The sequence below is a fragment of the Cupressus sempervirens genome, chromosome 5 (assembly GCF_028749045.1).
Source record: "Cupressus sempervirens isolate cs-2001-9-10 chromosome 5, ASM2874904v1, whole genome shotgun sequence".
NCBI lineage: Eukaryota > Viridiplantae > Streptophyta > Pinopsida > Cupressales > Cupressaceae > Cupressus > Cupressus sempervirens.
The window spans coordinates 877,777,303-877,783,302 of record NC_143122.1 but is presented as its reverse complement, the minus strand read 5'-3'; the positions used below and the strand labels follow the sequence as shown (position 1 = coordinate 877,783,302).

The 6,000-nt window shown below is 35.0% G+C and overlaps 1 long non-coding RNA gene across 1 annotated transcript in view; it reads left to right on the top strand.

Annotated features, from left to right (window-relative positions):
• The first annotated feature begins 3,888 nt into the window (after nt 1-3,888).
• Nucleotides 3,889-6,000, top strand: part of LOC149558735 (uncharacterized) — a 64,722-nt gene continuing 62,610 nt past the window's right edge. The window contains exon 1 of the long non-coding RNA XR_016365071.1: nt 3,889-4,023. This is a non-coding gene — a long non-coding RNA (uncharacterized LOC149558735). The remainder of the gene's footprint in view (nt 4,024-6,000) is intronic.

Sequence of the window (6,000 nt, the reverse complement as noted above, 5' to 3'; positions counted from 1 at the left end):
GTCATTCCAAATGCATATACCAAAGTTGGTTTACTCAGCACTTGAAAACCCTAACACTTTGTCATAACTAATACTCATGATGTCACTTGACTTCTAAATGCTCGACACTAACTGTGTGACTCAACATGAAATAACTTTGTTTAGCTTGGCATTTACTGACTTGTCAATAAATTGTCACTCAGTACATACTAGGGTGCTCAGTAACCTAATACTTTCTTGACTCAAACTGAAATGTAAACAAGTCCAAAATCATTCGACCTTCATTGGGTGGCCCGGTCACAATGATGACCAACAAACATTGCCTAGGAAATTACTAAGAATTTGACACTAATGGGCAACATGACTTGGAGATCAACAATCTCCCCCTTTGACATCAGTGGCAAAAACACTTTTCCATGATTGATCATTTCACTCAAAATTACAAAATAGCACTCCCCCTTAGATAGTGACTTGGTCTTCATAAAGACTTCACTATATAAATCATATATACATGTCTTCCAAAAAAGAGAGTAACACATTACATTATGTCATACCTTTGATCTTTAACTGATTTCTCTCTGTGACATATGCTTATTCTTCAGATTTCCCCTTACACACACATATATTTCCCCTTATTTTTATCACTTATGGCTTCTAGGGTGAAGGGGTCAAACCATATTTGTCCAAAAATGGTTTGTGAATCTGTATAATCATGGCAAGTGCATTGTCCCAACTAGTTCTGACAGATTCCAAAACTAAAATTTTAATCTCTAGTTGAGCAGCTAAATCAACTAGACTTTTTGTAGACATTTGTTCTATGTCCTAGTTTCCCACAGTGATGAGATGTAGGTTTGTTGTGCTTTGGCTTTGCATTACTATGTTCTCCACTCTTTGATGATTCTCCTTCTGTAGTAGATGATAGGTGCTAGGTATTCTTGGTGTTCTCATCAATTCCTCAAAGTATTTGATAGCCTCATTAGATTTGTTCATCCTCTCAATGAGTTCCTTTTTCAGATCTTAACTCGTTCCTTGGATTTGAAATTTTCATATCTTTTCTATTTAGTTCTTGATTTGCATGTAGCAATTGATTTACCATGTCTAGTTGATTATTTGTGAGCTTCTACACATCAGATATCCTTTCATCAAGTCTAGTAGCCATTTGTCTCTTGTCTTCTTTTGCCATTGATTTGTCTTCCTCAGCTTTTCTTTTTAGTTCAATCACTTCACATAGTCTTACTAATTGGATTTCATGCTCTCTTTTCACTTTAACCTCTTCATTCAGTATATTGTTTCTCTCCAATAGGTCTACTATTGTTGCATCACTTTCACTGGAATTTCCATCATCAAGTAGTCCTTCAGTGTCTTCTTCATGATATGGAGTGTCATTCCGTGGATAGCCAATTCCTTCCTTCTTTTAAGGATTTCTTCAACTCCTCCCTTGTTTACTCAAGCTACTGTAGTATGATCTGTATGTCAAGCTTCTGATTCTCACTGATCTTTCCAAACATATAAACCTCAATCTCTTCAAACAAATCAAATACACTCACCCTTAATCCATCTCATATCAGCATCATGAATCATATAACCATAAACTGAAATAGATCTAACTATCCATTACATCCATAAACATGAACGTAAATGTAAACACATAACATAAAAGATTTGGTTACCCAAAAACCTCGAAGGTGAAGGTAAAACTTGGGTGGGGATGAAAACCATAAATCTTCACTACTACAATAATAAAGTGTGCTTGTTAAGGCTAAAATGTTTGACCACTTTTGGTGATCTACCCTACAAGGGGTCTGCCTTGCTAAGACCTTACAAGACTTATTCAGTCTACCTTGATTAAAGGGTTTAAGCTTACAACTAAGTAAGCACTCTGTTAGGATATTTGAATAGGTCTGTTAGGACCACTCTGTTAAGAGATTTACCCTGATTCACTTGTTAGAATGTATCAGTACCCAATCCTTCAATTAACAATTTGATGTTAGATTACATATCTACTCTTTCCAATTCTGATTTGATATCCTATATGATAAACTATGTTCTATCCTTCACTACTAGGTTGCTTTGCCTGATCTTTGCTTCTAACCATCAAACACAGGCTCTTTCACACATGCACTTATCTCTACAATTCTCTCCTTTATCTCTGTCTCTATCCTTGATTTAGGGTTAATACCCTCCTTATATAACATTATGGAGAAGGTTCTAGATCATAATTAATGATCCAAATTTCTCCCTTTTGTCACTTAGTCCTTCCATTTTTTTGATTGGTTACACTACCTTTATAGGGATTGATGTCCTTTGACAAAATGCGTAAACAACTCCTTAGTTGTCTCCACACCCTTTAAATTGTATATAGAAGTCAACCAAAATGATTTATATAAGTGTTTGTGCCATTCCAAACACATACCAAAACTGGTTTACTTGACACTTAAAAACCCTGACACTCAGTCATAACTAATACTCATGTTGTCACTTGACTTTTGAATGCTTGACACTAATTGTGTGACTCGACATGAACTAACTCTATTTAGCTTGACATTTACTGACTTCTCGACATAAACTGTCACTTGGTACATACTAGGGTGCTCAACAACCTAAGACTTGCTCGACTCAAACATAAATGTAAACACGTCTAGAATCATTCGACCTTCATTGGGTGACCTAGTTGCAATGATGACCGACAAACACTGCCTAGAAAATGACTAATTGTTTGACACTAACATGCAACATGACTTGGAGATCAACAATGAATTATGATATCTTACTTGTGTTTGAATCTTCCATTGAATAATACTAATTCTTTATTGATTGCAGGTGAATCTATATGCAGATCACATGTATTAACATGTGAATGTGATGTGTTTCCAAGTGATCATAGCACTCAATATATGTAAGGGATGGAACAATTATTTCTCATGTAGAGACATGACTCTATGTGCACTTTGGGCCCATAGGGTTATGTCTCTACATGAGACGACCCTTAACAACTTTAGTTATAATCCATTAACACAAATAACATTCAATGATAACATATCTCATGAGCTCGATCATAACTGGTTTCTAATTATTAATGAGCACTCGACCATAGTCAGTGAATGGAGTAATAATAATATAACCCACAATAGTGGGAGAATAGTATGTGACATAATAGTCACATCCACATTTCATGCAAATTGTGATGTTATCACAATATGATCACTACATCATAACAAAGATTGAATTAATACTAAAACATATCGAATAATTTTGGATAGTCAAATGTAATACACACTGTGTGTGTGTGTGTGTATTGTTTCTTCTAAACAATAATCATATATTAGATATCTGATATGTGCTACAAGTTCAACATAACCGTGTTCCTAACTCTGATCATACAACACATAAATTAATGGTTACATAATTCAAAGTTAAATAAATTATTAACACTATACTAAATTGAAGAAAACCATCATGTGTTCAAACTATGCAAGTAAAACACTACATGTACAATATTATTTGAAAAATAAGTAAAAGAATAATTTGGTACTAACTTTTCAAAAATAGAATTAATAATTGCAATCCAAACCCTAAGCCTAACTACAATCATATCCATAACACAGATAAAAAAATTAGAAATACAAAAAAATAATATTATCATCCAAAATTAATCAAAAGTGTCTACCATGGTGCACGATGACTACTACTAGCTTATATATATATATATATCGAGAGTGATCCTTTAGAAGCACCTATTTTATTTCAAATCCTAACCCATACATCAAAACAGTAATATTTGAAATGAAATAGGCACCTCAAACAAAATGACTCTAAAAAAAATAAAGAAAAACAAAAAAAATAAATAATATATATATATATATATATATATAGAACTCCTAAGTATCTAAATAAAAGATTGCCATTAAATAGCTCGACCTTTATAGCTTTATCTTTTGCAAACCATTTGAGAAGGAAATATTTATAAACCTCAAGAAAACAATTCTAAACGCCAAGACATTTGGAAGCGCAGCGGCTCCTTGCAGCATGGTTTTGGATGAACTGGTATGCCGGCTGTTGCCTTGTTCATTCAAATGCCTGTTATTCTTGCATAATAGTTGCTCATTTCAAAATTTGATGCTTTGTTCGGCATGAAACAAAAATAGTCGTTCACCCCTCTACATTTTGTCCTAACTAGAATGAACTTGAATCACTTATATGTGTATTGTGTTCTACAGTATTTAGGTCGAGGGTTTATGAGGTTTTAGGGTTTGAATTATACATCTGAAGCTTTGAGTAAGATATGGGATGACTTTGCATTGTGACTGTTTTGATAAAATGCGTGAAAGCTATTTTATGAAATTTAGTTGTTGCTCCATAATTTCATACTTCAAAATATGTTGCTTAAATGACATATTGCCAAAATTATCATTCGCAGACCTATTTTCTGCAATCTTTTTCCTTGCCAGAATGGTTTTTAACCACGTATATGTGCATTAGATTCTTGGGTTTTAGGCCAAAGTTTTGTGAGGGTTGAGTTTGAATTTTAGAACTTGAAGTTTTGAGGGACGGATGGGACTAGGTTGCCTAATAACCGTTTGATAAAATGATTTTATGAAATTAGAATGTATGTGACAGATTGTTTTAAAAACTGGAAGAAACGAGACAAATGGATTATGGCTTTTGTATTAAGTGTTTTTTTCAAACCTATTTGAATATTTGGGAGATAAAGGAAGATCCGTGTAGTATGAAAACAGTGCTATCAATACATGTGGGTATATGAATATATATTGTGGTTTTTTGTTTTCTTTCCATGCTCCACAGAGTTTCCGGGACAGGGATGGGGATGTGTTTCCGGTAGGGGGAGGGGTCAAAGCCAAAATTTAGGGGACGGGGAGAGAGAGAGAGAGAGAGAGAGAGAGAGAGAAGGGGTCAAAGCCAAAATTTAGGGGACGGGAAGAGAGAGAGAGAGTTCAATTATGCATATCATAACATTGATAAACCATTCACCATAGACATTTAAGAAGATCAATACATGGAAAATTATCAAAAGACAAATACCAAGTACTTTTGTTATAACAATATCACATACATATATAGCAAAGTCAAAATGCCTAAAGGCTCCAAGTGTCATGCATAAAATAAAGAGAAGTCCAACTAAAATAGTGAGTAGTAAATACCGGTGTAACATGGGGACTCGCACCCCTCCCAAATCTCGAAGTACCGGTCCCCTAGACGTCCCCGCACCGGGTACTTGAGTACCCAAGTACCCCCACCTTCGCCATTCTGCAACCATGTCGCCGCTAGGATGGGTACTTGAATTTCTATTTAAATTTTGATTTTTGAATGTTACTATTGGGTATGTAATATGTTACTATGTTGAATGTTCAATGATTCTATTTCATGTTGCAATTTTGCTATGTTTAGGTATTTTAATTTGGTATGTTCTACTGAAACATCATTTCATAACTAGTATTTCAAGTTCTATATTATGTATACTATACAACATCCCTCCCCTTGCTGCTGTCCCCTTGTCGTCCCCCTGACGTTCCAAAAATGAGGCCCATCTTCCCCACGTCCTAGAAACTCTGTCCCACTGTCCCAACATACCCCAATACTGGTGTAACATTGGTAAATATTAAATGCAACCTTTTCTCACTGCTGCTGCTTCTGCTCGATGTTTTTTTTTTCTTCCTCTTAGCAAGTATGTCAAATTTAAAAATGAGAAGAAGAGTTAGAGTTTTAATAGATCAAATATGGTTTGCATATTTTTATTATGTCTTTAAGTCTACTAGGGGCCTGCACAAACAACAAAAATTATAAAAAATAAAAATTTGGTTGTGTTTGGCCTTTATCCAACTAGCTGGGAAAAAGGGGACAGCCAAAAGTTTTGGGGACGGCTAGGGCTGTCCCCAGTACTGCTGGTCGTCCCCAAGTTTCCTGCGAATGCGAAAACAAATGTCATTTCGGGGACGTTTCCAAATTTGGCAAAAAGGGGACGAATTTGGGGATGACAAAAATTCGTCCCCACGTCCCTGTTTT